General features: G+C 38.4%; 1 long non-coding RNA gene and 1 pseudogene across 5 annotated transcripts in view; one reads left to right on the forward strand and one right to left on the reverse strand.

Moving 5' to 3' along the window:
- LOC129061008 (uncharacterized) overlaps window positions 1–24,643 on the forward strand; it is a 109,884-nt gene that overhangs the window by 20,850 nt on the left and 64,391 nt on the right. The window contains exon 2 of one of the 5 annotated variants that reach the window (XR_008527931.2): window positions 15,369–15,456. The exons of 2 other annotated variants lie outside the window; for them this stretch is intronic. This is a non-coding gene — a long non-coding RNA (uncharacterized LOC129061008). Of the gene's footprint in view, window positions 1–15,368; window positions 15,457–21,282; window positions 21,455–24,643 lie in introns of those variants that run through there. 2 more of the 5 variants (XR_008527932.2, XR_008527930.2) reach the window with 2 other exon arrangements.
- LOC100452970 (septin-10-like) lies at window positions 7,703–10,367 on the reverse strand (annotated as a pseudogene).

The raw sequence follows: 24,643 nt of genomic DNA on the forward strand, positions 1-24,643 counted from the left end.
AGCCTAAGAACAGAGAAAAAAGATAGGTAACTACAAATTTCAAAGCAACAGTATTGTGCTCAGATGTACAGTGTAGGCAGCTGACGCAGCTCAAGGCCATTAGAGCATTCACAGAGTAATGGAATCTCAGGGTCACAGGCAAACAGAAAAAGAGAGAATCCAAGAATCAGAGGGGTAGTTGAATCAGATGAAAGCAGGTTCCTCTCTGATCTTGAGTTTCCATGGTAGTTGGACCAGATTGTAGATTTATCTTATCTTATTTTATTTTTTTAAAACCACATTATCTAGTGAGAGAAGGAATTTATTACCTTTGTGTCTTAGTCTATTTATGCTGTTATAACAAAATGCCTGACACTGGTAATTTATAAATGTGAGAAATTTATTTCTCACATTTCTGGAGGCTGGAAAGTTCAAGATCAAGACACTGACAAGTTTAGTGTCTGATGAGGAACTGGACCCTCTGATTCCAAGGTGCAGCATCCTCTGGAAGGTATAAATGCTGTGTCCTCACGTGGCAGAAGGGCTGGAAAGGGCAAAAGGAGCTAATTCTGTGTGAAGAATCCCATTCATGAGAGAGGAACCCCCATGACCTAATCACCCCTTAAAGGCCACAACTCTTAATATTATTGCATTAGAGATTACTTTTTTTTTTTTTTGAGATGGAGTTTCACTTTTGTTGCCCAGGCTGGAGTGCAATGGCATGATCTCAGCTCACTGCAACCTCTGCCTCCCAGGTTCAAGTGATTGTCCTGCCTCAGCCTCCCGAGTAGCTGGGATTACAGGCATGTGCCACCACATTTAAACATGAATTTTGGAGAGGACACAAACTTCAAACCATATCACCTGGCGAGTATCATCATCTATTTTTGAGGCTTGAAACTGGAAGCCCCAAGCTACGTCCAGCCCTTAACATCCCCCACAGTGTGTTCTATTTGGTCTATACAGTGTTTTTAATTTTTTTTTAATGTATATTTTATGATAAGAACTTATGAATGCAAAGAAGGAAACAACAGATACTGGGGTCTACTTGAGGGGGGAAGGTGTGAGGAGGGAAAGGAACAGAAAAGATAACTATTGGGTACTGAGCTTAATACGTGGGTGATGTGATAATATGTGCAGTAAACCGCAGTGACATGTGTTTATCTATGTAACAAGCCTTCACATGTACCCCCAAACCTAAAATAAAAATTTTAAAAATCTATAAATAAATATTAATACTTAAACATTAATTATACTGATTTTAAAACCAGAATTTTTGTAGGAAAACCAAGATTTCTGTGTTGTCTTAGAAACAAGAAGTTGTATAAGCCCTTGGCCTTGGTTCTGAGATGGCAGCAACTGGCTGGGACTGAGGAGTGGCTTCTTTTTTGCCTGCCTTCTCTAGTTTCTCATAGTCTCCACTGTCCTTACCCAGGCTCTCTTTACTAGTGCATTTTACTCGCTTGGCTCCTGGAGGCATATGACTTTGTAAGCTCTAATGTTTGGGGATTCAAACCAAGAACTTGCCTGTTATCCATGGCCTCTCCCTTTCCTTGATTCTCTGCCTCTCATCCCTCCTTCCCATCACCGCAATGATTCTACCTCTTTAACGTCTCTTGAACCTGTCACCTCCTCTCAATCGTCATACTCACTGCCTTGGTGCAGGCCTTCAATGCTTCTCAGATGAATTACTGCAACAGGCTCACTATGTTCCATGGTGTGGTAATGTTTATGAGAAGAGAGAAGCAAGGAAGGACAGACATGGGAAGGAAGAAGTTTTTCTGTCCAAAAAGCAATGGCAATATTTCTGGAGTAACACAGGGCAGGAGTGCATTTCACTTAGAACCATCCTTTCATTCCTGGCACTTGGACCTAGGCTTGGAGAGTGGGTCATTACTGGATGGAAAATCAAAGGAAGGTTCTAAATGAGGCTTGCACTTTATTTTTATCCTCTTTCTGGATTTCAGTGTTGGTTCTATTTTACCTGTTTATTCTTATCATGCTGTTTGTCACAGGAAACTTTATAATTTAGGTAATAAAACCTTTCAAATCATTTAAATGAATGTGTGTGAAAAATGAGGGTCAGATCTGTTAGCCCAAGATCTCTAATGACCGCCTGATGGAGGTGCTGTGGTTGAAAGCATCTGCACTTGGAAAGTTCTCATTTGTAACATCAGTGATAATTGTTTGTAAAATGTCTGAGCCAAGATGGCCTACGAAGCAAGAAAGAGACCTCAAATTTATTAACTGTTTCACACGCTTGAAAACAGACAATTTGTCTTTGACTTGTGAGAAGAAAACCCCCAGCTATTACTGTGCCCATCAGCTTATGTAGAATGGGAAGGTCTAGCGCTACCTGCTTATAAACCCCAGCCAAAGGATTGAGGCCTCCGTCTGGTAAGGCTTCATGTGCTGGTCAAATAAAAATGAATTCAGGCCGAGTGTGGTGGCTCATGCCTGTAGTCCCAGCATTGTGGGAGGCTGAGGCAAGAGGACTGCTTGAGCCCAGGAGTTCGGGCTGCAGTGAGCTGTGTTTACACCACTGAGATCCACGCTAGGTGAGACAGCGAGACCCTGTCTCAATAAAAAAAAAAAAAAGAATTTAGAAGCTGAGAACATAAATGGGCTTGCCTTTCTGTGCATATGTGTGCAAATGTTTGTGTGCATCTGAGTGTGTGTGTATGTCTGTGTGTGTGATGGGAATGAGGGATAAGATTATTTCCCCCTCTTATTTAGTTAATGCCAGAAAAGTAAGAGAAAAATTGACTATGCCCGAATTCTTTTTTACCTTTTATCTGGAGTATCTGCAATTGAAATACTTGAATGGGACATTCATCTATATAACCATTGCTTATAGCAGTGGCTTTCCCACAAGAGTGCATTGACATTGACTGGGACACCTGTTAGGTAAATGGGCAGATTCTTCAGCCCATGCCCAGCGGCTCTGATGCTGGAGACCTGGAGGGGGCCCAGGGTTATGCACTGTGACAGGTCCCCCATATGATTCTCATGCAGTTGAACCATCAGGTAGTACTCAGGAAAGGATTGTGTGCAGGAAGAAAACACACAAATGGATGTGGCCTCGACTAATGGCTTAATCTCAGGACCTTAGATCACACGGCTAAATTGATTGCCCTGAGTGTCACTTTAAAAGTCACACATACAGGCCACACGTGGTGGCTCACACCTGTAATCCTAGCACTTTGGGAGGCTGAGGTGGGTGGATCACCTGAGGTCAGGAGTTTGAGACCAGCCTGACCAACATAAAGAAACCCCATCTCCACTGAAAATACAGCGTTAGCCGGGCGTGGTGGCGCATGCCTGTAATCCCGGCTACTCAGGAGGCTGAGGCAGGACAATCGCTTGAACCTGGGAGGCAGAGGTTGCAGTGAGCTGAGATCGTGCCATTGCACTTCAGCCTGGGCAACAAGAGCGAAACTGTCACACACACAAAAAAAGTCACACATACAGATACACACACATCATACATGTACACTCCCCTAAATACACACACACCACTCACACATCTCATATCATACCCTCTACACCTCACATACCACACCCCAAATACATACCACACACACACACAGCCCACACATGCACACACCACACATGTACACACACACACGCTAAACCACACACATATCACACCATACACAAAGGGACACACACCATACACACACACCATACACACACACCATACATACTCACCACATACACATCACACATACACATACCCCACATGCCACACGTGCACACACACCACACTCATGCATACATACACATCCTCCCCCCACTACACCACACATGTACCATTCCACACACACGCCATACTACACACATACACATGGATGTGAGCATTCTTTTTCATTTAAAATACAGGGAAAACACTGCTCTCTATCAAGCAGTGGTATTTTAGAGAGCAGAGGTCTTTTCCTCCAAGTCTGCTCTTGAAGTTCTTAAAAAGAAAGTGCAAGTCCCAGGAATGAGCTCATCTCTGTGTCCTTCCCAGAAGCCGCTTACTCATAGCTGCAGGACAGACTTTACTGTTGTTATAATGAAAAGACAAGACAGACTCTAAATATCAGTTTAAAATGTTTCTTTTTTAAAAATTTCCCACATGTACACGATCTTTTACTTGTTTCATGTTTACTCTGTTTTGGGTTAAGAAATCTGAATGATGTGATGTGTCGTGAGAGTAGAAGCGAACAGGATGAAATCGTGTGAAAAGGACAATGAGGGGGGCGGTGGTGGTGGAGCCCTCCGCTTTGGGGCTCTGAGGCTTTGGATTGGAACCATCTGGTCCCTGGTCCTAGCTCTGCTACTTGTGGCCTTGGCTAAGGTAGTAACCTCTCCAAGCCTCGTCTACAAAGGGATCATCATTGTAGTACCTCACTCATGGAATTCTAAGGATTAAAATGGAAAGTGCTTACAATAGGGTGAGAAACATACTAAAGACTCTGTAAATGTTTGTTTCTGTTAATGAGCAGAATTATGCCTGGACCTGCTTAAGCTCCCAGACTTTTTCTACACTGCCCTCAGTTATCAGTCTCCATTCTGACTACTTCTCAGTGACCAAGAGAGGAAAGAGCTGGGAGAATAAGGCTGTGGGGAGGATGAGGCAGAGTGGGTATGGGAGGGTGAAGAAGCATTATGGTGCAAGTGCATTGGGATCACTGAGTGTAGCCTGGTCCTCTCTCCTTCCCACCGCAGCACCTGATGATAGATCCCTGATAATTATGGTCTTTCTGGATGGGCCAGGTGGGCAATTTTATTCTTTGTAATCTTCAAAGGTACAAACAAATCATTTTTATGACTTCTGCTTTACATCAAAATAAATTTCAGATGTCTCAAACATTGAGCAGCTTTGAACATAACTTGTTTTCTTTTCCTGCATTCAAGAGCCATAAAATCTAGCCAGGATAAGGCCTCAGACCCAGTTCTTTACAGCAGATATTGTGAAATAGTGACCAGTGCTTGGAACTCGGCCCACACATGGCTCATATAGTATGTTTTAAAGTTTTGAATTGGCTTCCGTCATTTAAGAATAAGAGATCTTCCATAAAAATTGAGATTTTCGGCCAGGTGTAGTGGCTCATGCCTGTAATCCCAGCACTTTGGGAGGCCGAGGTGGGCAGATCACCTGAGGTCAGGAGTTCAAGACCAGCCTGGCCAACATGGCGAAACCCCATCTCTACTAAAGATACAAAAAATTAGCTGCAGCACACGCCTGTAATCCCAGCTACTTGGGAGGCTGGGGCAGGAGGATCGCTTGAACCTGGGAGGCGTAGGTTGCAGTGAGCCGAGATGGTGCCACTGCACTCCAACCTGGCTGACAGGGTGAGACTTGATCTCAAAAAAATAAAATAAAATAAAATATTAAAAAAATTGGGATTTCCAGCTTATTTTGGGAATCAGAACTGGCTTCTGCCCGGGCGTTTGGATGCACAAATGGAGGCCGGATTGCAGGGGCCCTGGGAGGGGCGTGGCTCCAGCAGCTCCTGCCCTCTGGCCCACGTGGCTTGCTGGACACATGCTAATCTACTTGGAGCCTTGCATTCTATTGCTGGCTCTAAAAGCTTTATGAAGTGACTGATCTAGAAGGACCATAAAATCTAGAGAAAGGACTTAATCTCTTTGGTCTCAGTTTACTCATTTATAAAATGAGCAAGGACCCTTGCAGTTCTAAAAATCTGCATTTAGCTATGAACACTGCATTTAGCATGAGGCTGACATGTCAATGTCTAGCTTCACTATTAACCCTCATTTCCCTTCTGCTTCCCTGCCTTCATCTGCATGGACCAGACTACCGCTCAGCCCTGAGAGGTTCAGAGCCAGCAAGGATAGGAGAAGCCACTGTTGAACCCCAATGGTAGTCTCCACTTCACGCTCACTTCATAGTATTTTGGTTGTAGTATTTGATACTAAACTTATTTTTTTGTGCCTGGGAAAGAGTGGGCTCTCAGTAAATATCTATTGAGTCAGGAGATTAATTGGTAGCCAGGTTGGCTTTCCTACTTGCTGGGGCAAATCAGGGAGTGAGGGGCTACTGTTGTCAAGGTTAGATTTCTCCCATACACCAAAAACCCCCACAATTATTGCATAGCAGATACTTAACAAAGTATAATGAACAAGCATGGATGAGATTGTTTCCCAGTAAGCTGAATTGTCAAACGAGTGAGAAAATGTAGTTTAAGACTGGGGTTCTCTGAAAAAAATACCTCTGCCCTCTCTAAAAGTTAAACTATAGTTTTGGTAGTTTGTGTGGTGCAAATGAAACATTTTATATATGTAAGAAACAATGGAGCCAGCAAGGATAGGAGAAGCCTCTGTGCAGAGACAGCTGTGGTGGAAGAGTGACTCGAATTTTTAAGTATTATAAGGACAGCTGTGGTAGAAGAGTGACGTGAATGTTTAAGTATTATAAAGACTGCTGTAGTAGAAGAAAGACATGAATTTTTAATTATTATAGCTTGTTCCTCTGTGAAATAAATGATGGATTCTAAGTGCATGGAAATGAGATATAAACCTGACCCTTAGACAACAGCCAATGGAATAGTGATAAATTTAAATGCCTCTTTTGTCCACTCATATTCATTTTCTTATGCAAATAATACTTGTAGAAAACAGAATAATAAAACAAACACATACCCACTACCTAGATGCATGTCCATAATAAATATTGGCATATTTTCTACGTTCAAGGGAACAAATTGTTCAGATTGTGAAGCCTATTTTCCTGTCTTCCTCTGTGTTACTTGCCTATCTCTGCCTTCAGAGTGAGCCAGCTTTTAGAACAGTGTAGGTCTCCTCATTCATATTTTTACATTTTGTTCCGTCCATTTGAGTTCATAAAATATACAGGATTGTGTTATGTGTTTTTAAAATCACATTTAATGATATCAGATTGTAAGTGTTCTAGGACATTATTATGTTTTTGAGATTTATCCATGTTAATACAATTATTTCTATTTTAGTCATTTAAATTGCTTTCTGGAATGATTAAGCCACAATTTGTGATTTATTACCTTACTATGAGCATTTAGGTGATTTCTTTTAGAAACAATGCTGTAGTAAATATCCCTGAAGAATTGCTCAGGAAATACACCTACCTTGGGTGACCAGGGTGTTGATGTGTGGGCACTTTCTGTCACCCAGACTGGAAGTGCAGTGGTGTGATCATGGCTAACTGCAGTCTCAAATGCCTGGCCTCAAGTGATCCTCCTGCCCCAGCCTCCAGAGTAGTTGGGACTACAGGTGTGAACCATCATGCCCAAACACTTTTTAATTGTAATTGTTATTGACAAATTGCTCTGTGAAGGAGTTGTACCAACTTACGCTCTCAGCAGCAGTATTGAAATTTCCATTTCTCACATCTTCTATAAAACTTGCCAGATATTAAAACTGTAACCCATATGGTGGGTATGAAAGGACACCTCATTGTTATTTTGCTTTGTACTAACCTTATAGCAAGTGAGATGAACATATTTCTATGTATTTATTGATCATTTGGGATTCTATTTCCCTGAAGTATGCATATTCTCTGGCCATTTTCTATCCTAAACTATTTTTTTTTTGACACAGACTAATAAGTTTTATTGTCTGAAAATACTCATAAAATACCTCATCTCCAAAATAATTCAAATACATAATTAAATGAATGTTTTTAAAATGACAGTTTTCAAAAAGGAAAATTAAACACATTTTAGTAAATATATATATGTTTTATTTGTCAAGAGTAAATGTCAGTTTTATTTAGAATATTCAAGTACAAAAAATGAAAATTTATATATCTATGACTGTTAAGAAATGTTAGAAATCATTAAAATGTTCTGAGAATACTAGTAAGGCACTGAATGCAAATACCACCTGAAATATGAATTATGTGCATTTTTGTATCTTTAATATTCAGATGTTCATAGTTATTTTCTTAAAAAGTATTTTTAATAAAATGATTCAACCTTATTATTTTTCCCCTGGAAGGCAGAGTTTAAACAAGTGTGTAATGAAAAGTTTTCCTAATGAAAGCTGTGATACACTCATGCTCAAAGGTACTTTATCCTTAGGAAAAAAGAGTTTCTATATCTGGATGTTTTAACTTCTAAAGATATTTTGTTTCACCACAGTAATACATCAGCCATAATAAGGCATAATAAAACATGAAGTCATCATATTAAATAATCTGACACAAAAGCTTAAGATCATATCACCAATTGGGTAACTATATCAAAAATTTTTAAGTTCTATAAACTATTAAGAGGTTAGAGTTGTAGCTCTATAATACATCCCAAAACATATTCCCCCAAATTTTTAGTATATATAGAAAAGGTTCATCTTGGAATATGAATGTAATCAGATAGCCACGATATTAATGGGTTCTGTATTTTCAGTGGCACTGACACTTTGCTCTTTGGTATAATGCACTGCAGTGACAATAGCTTGGTAGCAAGAGAAAAGATTTAGATTCATCACAAAACAGCAACTTAAAAATTTCTAACAACAATGAATATATATTAATATATAGGTACAAGCTGAGTATCCCTTACCCAAAATGCTAGGGACCAGAAGTGTTTTGGATTTCAGGTTCTGGAATATCTGCGTACACACAATGGGACCCGACTCTAATTACATAATTCATATTTCACATCCGCCTTATACATATAGCCTGAAAGTAATTTATCCAACATTTTAAATAATTTTGTGCAAGAAACAAAATCTGTTTAAACTGAACCGTCAGAAAGCAAAGGTGTCAGGTGGGGAATTTTCCACTTGTGGGGTCAAGTCAGTGTTCAGAAAGATTCAGATTTTGAAGCTTCTGGATTTCATATTTTTGAATTAGAGACGCTCAACTTGTAGTATCATTCACTCTGGCTTATGTACTGACCTCGTACTTGAAAGTACTTTTCCATAAATATCAGTAACTGTGGCCGTTCACCAAATATAGAAGTGATAAAACAAATAAAAACGCAAAATCAAAGCACACTTCTAGTTTTTTTTTAATAAAGTTTGCTTGTGATGATGACCTTCTGTGCTCTGGAACTTCTGTTTTACAAAAAATTGGAGTTCTTACGGTCCTTCTCCTTACTCAGGTTGCTGCCTGTTGCCAGAAAGGACTGGCTGTGAAATATCTTGGAGGTAGCTTTCTTTTTAGAGAAAGCAATTATTTCTTCTTCCAAAAGTCTTCTCTTCAAGCTTCATTCTCTCTTCTTGGTGAAGTCTCTTAAGGTGCTCAAATTTGGCCTGTAGCTCTCTCTCAGCTTCTTTCAATATGGCTTCTTTCTCCTTTACTGGCTGCACAAACATCTGTTTCATTTCTTCTTCCTTCCTCTGACGTTCACCATGGAAGTCATGTCTTTTGGCTTCATAGGTCTCTTGAAGACTGACCGGCTTGTTTTCTGGGCCCACATCTGTAAAGCCCATTTCCTCCAGTTTGCAGCGCCTGTAAAGCTCATAGTGCCTGGTATGGGTCTGCTCTCGCAGGTCCTCCATATTTGTACAAATGAGCATTTCCCGCAGCTTTACAAAGTCACAGTGGTTTTCATTTTCCACTTGTACAACACCCCAAGGGTACTGGCGAGCTTTGACCATCTTGTTTCCGACTTTAACCTCATCCATACTTCCCACAGCAGCAAACGGCAACTGTCCATTCATTGCAGCATTGACCTTAGCAATAGTGTCATCATCCGTTGGAAACTGGTATATCTGGACGCCATTGCTGACCAATTCACTCATGAACTTGATCTTAAACTTCTGTAATTCAGTTTTAGAAACCGTATTTACAAACCAGTGATTGGCAATCAGTGGTATAATGTTTACCTTACTGTCAAGGTTCTTCATGGTTAAGAGATCAAGTGTCTTCAGAGAGTGGCCTGTGGGTGAAATGAAGTACATGGATGCGAGAATCATGGTAGGTAAAGAGAGAACGTTTAATCTTCAGTTATTCTTGGAGATAGGCCTCAAACTGAGCATCTATGTAGTCAACTATCAGTTGGTAGCTCTCTTCTTTATTTATTTGGTCACCAAATTCCACTCTATTCACAATGGTCAATTTCAGTCGAACATTACTTTCCTGGAGTTCTTATGTCTGATGTTTAACATTTGGGCAAATATGTGAGGATTCGTAGTCTTCAAGATTAGTATTAAACAATGTGTCAATCAGTGTTGATTTTCCAATTCCAGTTTCCCCCACACAGAGAATATTAAAGCAGAAACCTTGCTGAATGGATCTGTTCACCAGCTCATCAGGCAAACTCTCAAAACCAACATGGCCAGACATAGTCAAGGAACGAATGTTTTCTCTTTTTCTCTGTTCATCATCAGATCCTTGTGAAGACATACAAGTTGTTTTCGTTGCCATGTGAGACTGAAAGAGCAGGTGCCGCGCCACCTCGGAGCCATGATCGCGGGCGGGGGCACGGTGAAGCGGGTGTATCAGCCCGGCCCGAAGCAGCTGGTCCCAGCGAGGGAAGTGGGAAGGTGGGAGGGCTGCAGTCCCTAATCCTTTTTAAATTCAGTATGTTGCAAATAACTGCTCTTAGTCTAAGATTTTTATTTAATTAATTTTCAAATCATGAAATAAGTAAAATTTATTAATCCTTTTCTTATGTTTTTTGATTTTTGTGTCTGAAGAAATCCTGCCCACACCTTATGTTGGTTAGGATGGCTACTATCAAAAAAACCTTAAAATAATGAGTGTTAGCAAGTATGTGGTGAAATTGGAATCCTGGTGCATTATTGATGAAAATGTGGAATGGTGCGGCTGCTGTGGAAAATAGTACAGAGGCTCCTCAAAAATTAAACATAGGATTACCATATAATCCAGCAACTCACTTCCAAGTGTATATCCAAAAGAATTGAAAACAAGATCACAAGGAGAAATTTGCACAGTCATGTTCATAACAGACATATCATGATAGTCAAGAGGTAGAAACAACTCAGATGTCCTTCAGTGAATGACTAGATAAACAAAATGTGGCGGATATATAAAATGAAATAATTTTAAACCTTAAAAAGGAGGGAAAGCCTTTCACATGTTACAAGATGGATGAACTTTGAGAACATTACACTAAGTGAAATAAGACAATAACGAAAAGACAAATTCTGTATGATTCTACTTACATGAAGCATGTAAAGTAGTCAGATTCAGACAGAAATAGAATGGTGGTTGTCAGCAACTGTGGGGAGACAGAAATGGGGAGTTGTTATTTAATGGGTATAGGATTTCAGTTTTGAAGATAAAAAGTTCTGGAGAGCTGTTGCACAACAATCTCAATATACTATATACAATTGGACTCTACACTTAAAAATGGTTAAGATGGACTTCGTGCTGAGGCTGATGCCTATAATCCCAATGCTTTGGGAGGCTGAAATGGGAGGATCACTTGAGGCCAGGAGTTTGAGACCAGCTTAGGCTATATAGAGAGACCTGGTCTCTACAAAAATAAAAATAAAAATAATTAGCTTGGCATAGTGGCCTGTGCCTTTAGTCCCAGTTACTCAGGAGGCGAGGTAGGAGGATTGCTTGAGCACGGGTGATAAGGTTTGGCTCTGTGTCCCCACCCAAATCTCATGTGGAATTGTAATTCCCAGTGTTGGTAGGTGATTGAATCATGGGAGTGGACTTCCCCCTTGCTGTTCTTGTGATAGAGTTCTCACTGGATCTGGTTGTTTGAAAGTATGTAGCACCTCCCCCTGCTCTCTCTCTCCTGCTGGCCATGTGAAGACTGTGTCTCCTTCCCCTTTGCCTCCCACCACGATTGTAAGTTTCCTGAGGCCTCCCCGGAAGCAGAAGCCTGTACAGCCTGCAGAGCTGTGAAGTGATTAAACTTCTTTTCTTTATAAATTACCCAGTCTCAGGTACGTCTTTATAGCAGTGAGAACAGACTAATACACCAGGAATTTGAGGTGGCAGTGAGCTATGATCACACCACTGCACTCCAGCCTGGGCAACAGAGACCCTGTCTCTAAAAAAAGTAAATGAATAAATAAAAACAAACAAAAAATAAAATAAATTGGTTAGGATGATGAATTTTATATATATATTTTTGCCACAACTACAAATTTTAAAAAAAGAAATCGTGTTCAAATTGGAGATCATAAAGATGTTTATCTCTATTTTCTTATGGTAGTTTTAATTTTTGACTTGTGTACTTAGGGCTTTAATCTACCTAGAGTTCACTTTTGAATATTGTGTGTTTGTTACAGTCCCATTTATTGCATAGTCCATCCTCCTTCAGTTACTTGTGGATCTAATTTTGGTCTCTTTATTTCCTCATTAGTCTGTTATGTAGCTCTGTGCTGGAGTCATACCTCCTTAATTACTATAGCCTTATAACAAAGTCTTGATTTTTGATAGGGCAAGTCCATCCTCATTGTTCTTCTCTTTCAAAAAAATTATCTTGACTATGTCTTCTGTGAGAGTTTTAATAAGGGCTTATCAAGTTTAACATAAAAATCTTATTTGGATTTTGATCGTTATTCCATTTAACTGGGGCGCAGTGCAAAATTTATGGTATTGAGTTTCTTATCCATGGGCATAATATATCTCTCAATTTATTTAAAGTTTCTTTAATGTCTTTCCATAAAGTTTTGTAAATTTTTAAATATAGACCTTGGACCTCTTTTTATATTGATTTCTCTCTGTAATTGTTTTGTTGCTATTGTGAATAAAAGCCTTCTTTATTATAGTAGTTTTACTGGTTGATTCAAATTTTTAAGAAAGCTATTGATTTTGGTATGCTGATTTTGTATAGAACAATCTTTTTGGACTCTTCTATTAGTGGTCATATTTGATGTATAAATTCTACTAAAACTTCCATATATTACGTGAGAACAATGAGAATATTTTTTTCTTTTCTAATCCTTATAACTTTATTTTCTTGTCTTGTACAATGTCAGTATATCCAATACATAGAAGTGGTGCAGGTAAGTAGTGATAATAGCCTGATAAGTCTTATTCTTGACTTTCAAGGAAGACTTTTAACACTCCATGGCTTATTATTATGTTTGCTGTAGGTTTTGGTGCTCTTTTTCAGGTTAAAGGAGTTGCCTTCCATTTCCTCATTAACCCACTTATGCCCAGTGTTCCATTATTGGAACCCTAAGCATGTGGGAGTTATTTATATCCTACTACTCAAGGTCATCACCAAGGTCTGATTTTTTCACTCGTGCAAAAATTCAAAAAATTGCAACCTCCAGCATAAATGGGTTAATATTATTTTTCTAGTCATGACGGGAGTTTAACATATTCATAGGCTTTTTCTGAATTCCAAGTTTGATTCTATTATTTTTTAGTCTATTTATTTTAGTCTATTTTATTTTAGTCTATTTATTACTAGGTCTTTTTAATATAAAGACCTTTCAACTTCACACACATATACACATAGGTACACACATATGTATCACACACAGTGCTAGGGCTAGGTTCAGTTTATTAATATTTTTCATAATTTTCATATCTATGTTTATAAATAATATTAGTCCATTTTTCACTTCTATTTTTAATAAATAAATTGGTAGATTTCTTTGAAACAATTTTTACAAGGTAGTGATTATTTGTTCTTTGTGCATTTGGTAAAATTTTTATGTAAAACCTACTGGGCTTGGAATTTTGGGGGATACATTTGGCTACTGTTTAATTTTATTTAATAATTTAAAGGGTAACACAGAGTCAGCAATTCACTTTTGTTTGTGAAAGGAAGAGCTTTTAGCCTTTTATCAGTGACAAAGGAAAAAAAACAGGATGTATAAGAGAAAAAAAGAAAAAGAAAGGAAAGGAGAGAAAAAAAAGAAGAGGAAGAAAGAAGAGAAAAAACTAGGCAGTTTGGGAACAGTGAGTCTTGTTTTTTATTTTTGGGATAAACACACTGAATAACTTGTAGCTAACACCACAAAACAAGGCCAAAACTTTGGGAGTTTAGTTGTTGAATATACTTGACAGGCTATCTCTGAATAAAGTCTGCATAATATCCTTCTGTTGGCACCTTCGCTTTAGTTAGACAGGATCTGCACTGTTTTACTCAAAAAAATTTTCTTAGTTTCTCCTTTTTCAGTCAAAAGAATTTCCCAAAGGAGCAAATTTGACTTTAAGCATGTTTAGTCCCTGTGATGCAGAATCATCAGTTAGAAGTTTACTGGACATTAGACATGAGAAGAAGGAACACCCATAGAAGAAAAATCATAAAAGTTATGAAAAATATTTTGAAGGTATTTTGTATTCATTGTTTTTTTTGAGACAGGGTCTGCTGTGTCACCCAGGCTGAAGGGGCAGTGGCACCATCACAGCTCATTGCAGCCTTGACCTCCTGGGTTCCAACAATCCTCCTACCTCTACCTCTCAAGTAGTTGGGACTATAGGAGCATGGCACCACACCCAGCTAATTTTTAAATTTTTTGTAGAGATGTGGTCTTGCTGTGTTACCCAGGCTGGTCTCAAACTCCTGGGCTCAAGCAACCCTCCCACGTTGGCCACCCAGAGTATTGGAATTACAGGCAAGAGTCACTGCACCTGGCCTATATTCATTTTAAAAACTACTTTCTGCCTAATAAGCAGAGTAAGTCTCAAGAATTAGTCTGATCAACTTCAGTTAACAAAGTGACCTTTTCACCTCTAATTGATTGATTGTTTTTGTTTACCTATTAAAAATTAATTATTACACACATTCCATAGTGGCTGCTTAACAATCAAGGATAATTGCATTACCTAGGGCTATTTTAGTTAACAATTTCATGGTAATCTTTAAAATTTTGGTTATTTAAATAATTAAATTTTGTTATTTAAGCCATAAGCAAGTTAGAAATTACGCACTCTACTTTAGTAACTGGTTTAACTAGAGTAGAAATCCTTTTACAAACCAGTAAAATCCAATGTCAATGTCTTAGATCCCTCCCTAAAATTATCATGTCTGATTTCTCATAAGATCTAATTAGGAGGTTTCTTTAGAATATTTGGAAAAGTCAAATGAATGTATCCGAAATAGATGTCTAAATTTAGTTTGTCTGATTTTGGAGGGAGACAATCATAGCTAGAATTAAAATATTATATAGTGATTATTGCATTGCTTTAGAAGAAAATAATTAAACTGAAGTTTCTGTCAGTATGCCCATGTCCCTTTCTTTTGTGGTATTCCTTGGATTCCTGTAAAGCTTTGAAAGTATCAGTGGCAGCAAGTAATTGTTGGGCATGTTGCCATGTGCCTGTAGTCTCAACTACTTGGGAGTTGGAGGTGGGTGGATTGTTTGAACCCAGGAGGTCAAGGCTGCAGCGAGTTGTGACAGTGCCACTGCACCTCCAGCTTGGGTGACAGAGCCGGACCCTGTCTCATACATGTATGAGGGTTAATACTTTATAGGGTACTTTGAGGCCATTTATCAAATTTAACATTTGACAGGTGTGTTGGTGGAGAAAAGATTTAAAGAGGACTATTATGAAAGAAAAGAAGAGAATGAGGAGATGCATAATATGATAAAAATGCAAAGGTAAGTCTGACGGTCCATCAAGGATTTCAATCTGAAGGTTTTGGGAGGAAGCTCTCTACTCAGGAAGACACCTTCTTAATCCATAGAATCTTGAAAGGAATCTGTCTACTTTAACATATGACCTGCTTCTAGGGATCTTTTCATGAGCCTCAGGGTCAGATCTTCATTTGTACTTGATGCCCAAGCTATGGAATTCAAAGAATATTTGCATTAGGGCACATGTATCTGTAGATGTGTGTCCTAAAGCTTAAGGACACCATTTGTAATCAGGAGAACCTGAAGTAGTTCTTTCCAATGGGGCTTCAAGGCTCACTTTCGATACTCTTTTAACGTACTCAATCTTCCAGATGTACATCTTTCATGAAATGTAGATCTGGTGGCTGTTATCATTAGTGCAGGAAGTGAACTTGAGGACTTTAATATTTTTACTTTAAAATATCATGATCTTAGTTTGTTTTCCCAGGGCTTTAAGGAAGTTTCTGTTTATGGCTGAGTAGTATTCCATGGTGTATATTTTTAATCATTGGTGAGTATTGAATATATTCTCCACTTGGAAGGACAATATTAACATATTCATATTGTCATTAATGTATGTTAATATTTTCTTTCCAAGTGGGGAAAGTATTAACATATTTTGTGTGTGTAAATGAGCTTTAGTGTTTTGGTAAGGAAAGAGTTTGAATTAAACCAGGACATTTACACATTATTATTAATGCATATTTAAACTTTGAAGCAACTGAATGAAATTCACTTGTAAATGCACAAATGATCAATGGAGTAGGGTCCTAAGTCCTGCCCTACCTTTGTAGTTTTTCCTTAATTATGGAAGTATTTGGTTACTCATTGTGTTTCTTGGGGAACATTTTTCACCCCAATGTTTTTGAAAAGTTTGATCCAATTTTCTCTGTCACATAGATTAGTTTTTGTTAGATAGCAATGAGAGGTCAGAGATTGGCTTTGGGTGACTTCATGTGGCACAATTTTTGACATAGCATTTTTTTTTTTTTTTTGAGATGGAATTTCGCTCTTATCATCCAGGCTGGAGTGCAATGGTGCAATCTCAGCTCACTGGAACCTCCACCTCCCGGGTTCAAGCGATTCTCCTGCCTCAACCTCCAGAGTAGCTGGAATTACAGGTGTGCGCCACTACGCCTGGCTAATTTTTGTATTATTAGTAGAGACGGGGTTTCACTGTGTTGTCCACACTGGTCTCAAACTCTTGACTTCAGATGATCCACCTGCCTCAGCCTCTCAAAGTGCTGGGTTTGCAGGTGTGAGCCACCCTGCCCGGCCATATCTTTTCTTTTTTATATAAACAGCCAGCTATGTTTAAATATCGTTTTATTACTCAGAAATCAGAGCAAACAATGAATGGTTTTATAGTATTGATTATGATTAAAACAGTAAAGACAGTTTAGCAAATAGGTGGAAAATTTTCTTTAGTTTTAAGAGTATATTTTTAAGGCTGGGCGCGGTGGCTCACGCCTGTAATCCCAGCACTTTGGGAGGCTGAGGCAGACAGATCACGCGGTCAGGAGATCAAGACCATCTTGGCTAACACGGTGAAACTCCGTCTCTACTAAAAATACAAAAATTAGCTGGGCATGGTGGCAGCCTGTAGTCCCATCTACTCAGGAGGCTGAAGCAGGAGAATGGCGTGAACCCGGGAGGCAGAGCTTGCAGTGAGCCAACATCGCGCCACTGCACTCCAGCCCTGGGAGACAGAGCAAGACTCCGTCTCAAAAAAAAAAAAAAAAAAAAAAAAGAGTATATTTTTAGACATCCACTTCCCAGAAGATAAAGTAGATGTACTTTTTCTTATTCCTTCTGCTAAATACACCTAAAGACTCTGGACTATAAATAAAACAATATAAAAGAAGGATTCTTAGAGGTGGAGAGAAGAATGCAGGTTAGTTAGGGACCTTCAGATCTGAGAATAATGTGATGATGTGTTCTCTGGGTTTTCTTTTTATTTCATATATCTCAGACTTGGAGCCAAATAACTCAGCAATGCAGAAACACCAAATCACTCAGACCTCCCTACCACCCAACTCCCCAAGAAAAACTCCAAGAAAAAAAAGCTTGTTCTTTGTAGTCAAAAGACCAAGAAAGGGGTAGCTTAGGAAGAAGACTTTTTGACAATTGCTATTCTACTCTAGTCAAAAAACCACAGAAAAACTAGTCCCCACCCCACCCCAACACAAGCAAAGGCTGAGTGGAGAGCTTAGACTTCCACCTTCCTGAAGTTGCAATAAGGTATCTTTAAACCTCTGCCAGGTGGTTTCAGAGAAAGTTAAGTGGGGAGCCAAGACTTTCTTCTTGTTGGCAGGTATCAAGAGTTCCCCACACCAAAGTGTCAGTAGAGATATTCTGTAGAAAGCCTAGACTTTCACCTCCATCCAGCAGTAAAGAGGCGTTCCACTTTCTCACCGCTGTGGTAGTATCAGAGGAAGCTGAGTAGAAAGTCAGTACTTTGAACATTGCCTAGCAGTATTGGGGCCACCTCTAACATGTGTCAGTGAAGACCCTGTGGGGACCATGAACTCCCATGCCTGCCCAGCACTTATGAGGAGCTCCTCCCGTTAGTTGTCAGCCGAGACCAAATGGAGAGTCTGGACTTTTCTTACTCCATCTAGCAGTAGCAAGGCAGTTCCTCCCCTTGCCCTGTTGGAGTGGTGTCAGAGATAGTGAGCTAAAACAGAGTTTAAATAAGATTTGGCATCTCAAAACATAATACAAAAATGTCAGGTTTCAACAGAAAGTTACTTGTTTACCAAGAACCAGGAACATCTGAAACTAAATGAAAAAAAAAAAAAATCAACAGATGCCAACTTCAAGATGACAGAGATTTTAAAATAATCTGAAAAAGACTTTAAATAGCAATGATAAAAATGGCTTAATGAGAATTTACAGAAACAATGGAAACAAATGAGAAAAATAGCCTTAGCAAGTATGCTAGTTTTGCTAGGGCTACCATAGCAAAGTACCACAAATCAAGTGGCAATAGGTTTTAGAGTTTAGCAGCTAGAGATCCAAGATCAAGGTATCATCATGGTTGATTTCTTCTGAGGGCTTTGAGGGAGGGTCTGTTCCAGGCTTGTCTCTCTCCTAGCTTGGGTGGTTTGCTGGCAGTCTTTGGTGTTCCTTGATTTGTAGGCAAATCACTGTGATATTTGCTTTCATGTTCACATAGCTTTCTCCCAATGTGCATGTCTGTGTCCAAATTTTATCTTTTTATAAGAGCACTGGCTATATTGGATTAGGGACCCAACCTACTCTGGTATGACCTTATCTTAATTAATTACATTTGCAACAACTCTATTTCCAACTAAGGCATGTTCTGAGAGACTGGTGGTTAGGACTTTAGCCTATAAATTTCTGAGAGACACAATTTTAACCCATAACAGCAAGAAAACAGAAAGCTTCATCAAAGAAATAGAATATATAAAGAATAACCAAATATAAATGTTAGAACTGAAAAATATAATCATTAAAATAAAAGCTAAGTGGATAGACTCAACAGCAGGTTGGAGGAACAGAGAAAATAATCACTGAACTGGAAGATAATATAAATCACTCACCTTAATTAACACAGAAAAATAGACTAAAAAGAAATGAACAGAGCCTCAGGGGGCTCTGTTTTGGGACTATAACAAAATACCCAACTGTCATGGCATTGGAGTCCCAGAAGGAGAGGTAAAAGAGGGTGGGGGCTGAACATTTTCTAAATTTGGTGTCAGATGTAATCCTGGATTCAAGAAGCTGAGTGAATCCAAACCAGATAAACCTAAATAAATCAGTACCAAGACACATCATAATTAAACTTAAAAAACTAAAGACAAAGGTCTTAAAAGCAGAAACAGAGAAATTATACCTAACCATATGAGAAAACAATACAATTACAGAGGACTTCTCATCAGAAACCATGAAGGCCAGAAGGTAGTGTCACAATATTTTTCAAAGGTTAAAAAAGATACCTGTCAGCTTAGAGTCCTATAGCTGGTGAATATATCATGAAATAAATAGGAAATTAGGACATTCTCAGATAAAGGAAAAGACAATTTATTGCCGGAAGATCTATCCTGAAGAATGCTGAAGGAATTTCTTTAAATAAAAAGGAAATGATAAAAGAAGGAACTTTGGAACATCAGGAAGGAAGAAAGAAAAAATACAGGCAAAAATATAAATAAATACAATAATAGGCTTTCTTTCTCTACTAGACTTCTAAATTATGTCTGACAGTTGAAGCAAAAGTTATAGCATTGCCTAATGTGGTTCTAAATACATGTAGAGAAAATATGTAAGAAATATATTATAAATGGGGGATGATAAAGGAACACAAAAGGAGATAAGATTTTGATATTTCATTTGATGAAACCACATTATATCACATTTTTGTACATACACATATGTATGAATATACATAAACACATACATAAATATATATGTAAATACCTAAAACAACTATTGGAAAAAGTTATACAGAGATAGACTCTAAAACACTGTAGATAAATCAAAGTAGAATTCTAAAATATGTCTAAGTAGCCCACAGAAAGGCATTAAAAAGTAAGAAAATAGAGAAAAATAGAAAACAAAATAGCACACATAAGCCCTAAAATATTTTAATAGCCCTATAACTGTTAAGGAAATTACACTCATAATTTAAAAACTCCCCCGCAAAAGAAAGCTCCAGACCCAGAAGGGCCTACTGGGAAATTTTCTAAGATGTTTAAAGAAGAATTAACACCAGCTCAGTACAATCTCTTAACTACATTAAATGTAAATGATCTAAATATACCAACTAAGGATAGAGATGGATAAAATGAATTTAAATCACAATCCTTCTATATACTATCTGCAAGAAGCTCAATTAAGATTCAATGATATAATCAAGTTGAAACTAAAAGGAAGGAAATGGTTATATCATGCAAAAATTTTTAAAGGAAATCAAGACTAGCTCTGTTGATATCAGATGAAGTAGACTTCAGGGCAAAGAATATTATCAAAGACATAGAGAGATGTTATATAATGAAAAAGAATCAACTTACCCAGCAGGTATAGCAATACTAAATGTATATACACCAAAAAACAGAGTTGCAAAATGTGTGAAGCAAAAACTGAAGGATCTAAAAGGATAATTAGACAAATCCATGAGTATAGTTGGAGACTATTGTTACAGTTGAAAATATCACTACAGACATTAAAATATCCAAAAATAATGAGATATTACTAAAGACTCTACACATAAATGTAACAACTTAGATGAAATGGCCCTTTGAAAAACAAAAATTACTAGAACTCATCCAATGTAAAACATAATTTGAATAGCCCTATAAGTATTAAGGAAATTACATCTATAATTGAAAAACTCCCCCAAAAAGAACTTTCCAGACCCAGATAAGTTCACTAGAAAATTCTCCAAAATGTTTAAGGAAGAATTAACACCAGGTTTATACAATCTCTCCCAGAAAATAAAAGAGAATACTGCTTAACTCATTTTATGAAGTTAGTGTTACCTTGACACAAAAAAACAGAAATAGACAGTACACACACACACAGACACCCACCCACCCCAGAACATACAGATTCACAAATAAAAAGACAAAAATCATAAACTAACATTAACAAATAGAAGTCAACAATATTTAAAAAGATTGCACACTGATATGGTTTAGATATTTGTTCCCTCCAAACCTCATGTTGAACTGTGATCTCCAATGCTGGAGATAGGGCCTAGTGGGAATTGTTTGGGTCATAGTGCGGGATTCCTCATAATGAGTTGATGCCATGCCCTCGGTGATGAGTGAGTTCTCACTCTATTAGTTCATACAAGAGTTGGTTGTTTACAAAAGCCTGGCACCTCTTCCCTCTCTCTCTCTTGCTCTTCTTCTTGCCATATGATACCTCCCCCTTCACCTTCTGCCATGAGTAAAACTTCCTGGGGCCTTACCAGAAATCAAGCAGATACTGGCACTATGCTTGTAGAGCCTGCAAAACCGTGAGCCAAATGAACCTCTTTTCCTTATAAGTTATGCAGTTTTGGGATTTATTTATTTATTTATGTTGTTGGTGGTGGTGTTGTTTTTGAGACAGGGTCTCATTCTCTCACTAAGGCTGGAGTGCCGGGGTACGGTCATGGCTCACTGCAGCCTTGACTCCTGGGCTCAAGTAGTCCTCTCACCTCAGCCACCTGAGTAGCTGGGACCACAGGGTGTGAGCCACAACACCTGGCCAGTTTTTAAATTTTTGGTAGAGATGGGGTCTCCTTATGTTGCCCAGGCTGGTCTTGAATTCCTGGGCCCAAATGATCTGCCCATCTCAACCTCCCAAAGTGCTGGGACTAAAGGCATGCGCCATTGCACCTGGCCTCAGGTATCACTTTATAGCAATGCAAAACAGACACCATCACCAAGTGGTGTTTATTCCAGAGATGCAAATCTGGTTAATTATTCAAAAATCAATTAATATCACTGGACATGGTGGCACATGTCTGTATTTCCAGCTACTTGGGAGGCTGAGGAAAGAGGGTCACTTGAGCCTGGCAGTTTGAAGCCAGCCTTGGCAACATAGTGAGACCCTGTCTCTAAAAATAAAATTTAAAAAGTCAATCAATGTAATTCACCATATTAACAGACTAAAGATGAAAAATCTCATCATCATATCGACTCAGAAAAGTATCTGACAATATTCAACATCCATTAATGATAAAAATTTTCAGAAAACTAGGAATAGAGAGGGACTTCCTCAATTTCATAGAGAGCATCTACAGAAAACCTACACCTAACATTATACTTTCCCTTTAAGATTGGGCAAAGGCAAAGATGTCTACTTTTTTTTGAATGTAGGTTTTTATTAAATGGTAAGCATCTGTGACAAGATCCCTGAGGAAATAGGTCAATGTATGTTTAAAATACTTTCTTTTTAAGATTTTCCAGGCTCTGAAATGCAGCATTTTTTGAAGTACAGGTCACTGATAGTCCACCTGAAGATACCCACTCTTAGCACTCTTATTCAACATAATGTTGGAAGTTCTAGCAAATGCAATTAGGCAATACAAAGCAAACATGCACACAGATTAGAAAGAAAGAAAATGATCCCTATTTGCAGATGACATGGAAAATCTCAAAGAATATACAACAAAACCCCTATGGTTATGGAAATATTTTGTATCTTGACTGCATGCTAATATCCTGATTGTGACATTGTACTATAGATTTGCAAAATGTTACCATTGGAGGAAACTGGATAAAGGTTATATTGACTCTTTCTTATTATTTCTTAGAAATGCATGTGAATCTATAATTGTCTGAAAATAAAAATAGTTAATTGAAAAGTATATCTTTAAAGTAGGTGTTAAGGCTGGGTGCAGTAGCTCACACCTATAACCCCAGCACTTTGAGAGGCCAAGGAGGGCAGATTGCTTGAGCTCAGGAGTTTGAGACCAGCCTGGGCAATATGGTGAAACCCCATCTCTACAGAAAATACAAAAATTAGTTGGGCATGGTGGTGCATGCCTGTAATCCCAGCTACCTGGGAGGCCGAGGCAGGAGAATCACTTGAGCCTGGGAGGCAAAGTTTGCAGTGAGCAGAGATCACGCCACTGCACTCCAGCCTGGGTGACAGAGGGAGACCCTGTCTCAAAAAAAAAAAAAGTCTTTAATCTAAATAACTGAGTTTGGTTTTCTTTGGATGTTAGATTATCTCCAATAGGCAGCTCTTTAATTTATTTTAGAATTTTCACTGGAGAGGCACATGAATAAGGTAGAAAACTCCTTTGTTTCCATAGCATGCTGAAATCATGGATAATTCCAAAAGCAAAATATATTAGCGGTATATTTACTCTTAAATATCTGGGGAGGTGCTATGTTCATATTGAGTTATCTCAGTAGAATTAGAGCAGAATATTTTACATTAAAATACTTATAAATTATAACATATAAGTACAAAGAATATCTTATTCTTAAGCTCTGAATCATCTCTAAATACTATATTAGGATTTTCATCAGAGTTGAACATCAGTCAACAGAGAAAGAGAAAAACTTAGAGTGTGAACAACTCTTAGATTTCAGCAGAGATTTTCTCTTATTAGCAAGAGAGAAAAAAGGAGCTTGACTTATGTTAGCACGGTTTTTAACAGGTATATAGGAAGAAGACAATAAAACAGAAGACACAGGCTGGGTGCGGTGGCTCATGCCTGTAATCCCAGCACGTTGGGAAGCTAAGGCAGGTGGATCACAAGGTCAAGAGATCGAGACCATCCTGGCCAACATGGTGAAATCCGGTCTCTACTAAAAATACAAAAATTAGCTGGGCATGGTGGCACACGCCTGTAGTCCCAGCTACTTGGGAGGGTGAGCCAGGAAAATTGCTTGAACCAGGGAGTTGGAGGAGGTTGCAGTGAGCCGAGATGGTGCCACTGCACTCCAGCCTGGCGACAGAGTGAGACTCCATCTCAAAAAAACAAAACAAAACAAAGCAAGAAACAGGAGACTCAGATATCCTGTATCCATTGAGAAAATTATCATTACTGTGAATCGTTTTTCTCTAGTGGCTATTGGACTTTTCTGTAACTTGGTATTCTGCAGTTTGTTTTATTTGCTTGCTCAGGACTTAAGGTGCTTCTTTAATATGGAGAAATATATTTCTTTAATTTTGTAAAAATTTCAGTTATTATACTTTTGAATACTGCCACTTCCCACCCACCTTGTTCTTTACTTCTGGAACTTCGATTAATGTGTGTTGAGCCTCTAATTCCATAAAGTATTTGCAAAGTCAGAAATGTAACATATACTCATTTAATATGATCTCGGGTTCATCGAGGAATAATTTGTACACAGTAAAGTGTTCTCTTTAGGTGCTCTGTTCGATGAGTTTTGACAGATGTATGCACTCATGTGAGTGCTAAAAAGATGTAGAATATTCCTATACTCAGATCATTTTGCTAATGCACCTTTGTATTTAATCCCTTTCCCCCACATCCAGTCCCTGGAAATCACTGATCTGATTTCTGTCCTTATAGTTTTACCTGTTCTAGAAGGTCATATAAATGAAATCATAGAGGATATAGCTGTTATTTGGCTTCTTTCACTCAGTGTAATGCTTTTGAGATTCACGCAGATTGTGGCATGCATCTGTAGTTCATTCTTTTTATTGCTGAGTAGTGTTCCATAGCATGAGTGTATCACGG

The sequence above is a fragment of the Pongo abelii genome, chromosome 7, assembly GCF_028885655.2.
Source record: "Pongo abelii isolate AG06213 chromosome 7, NHGRI_mPonAbe1-v2.0_pri, whole genome shotgun sequence".
Classification (NCBI taxonomy): Eukaryota; Metazoa; Chordata; class Mammalia; order Primates; family Hominidae; genus Pongo; species Pongo abelii.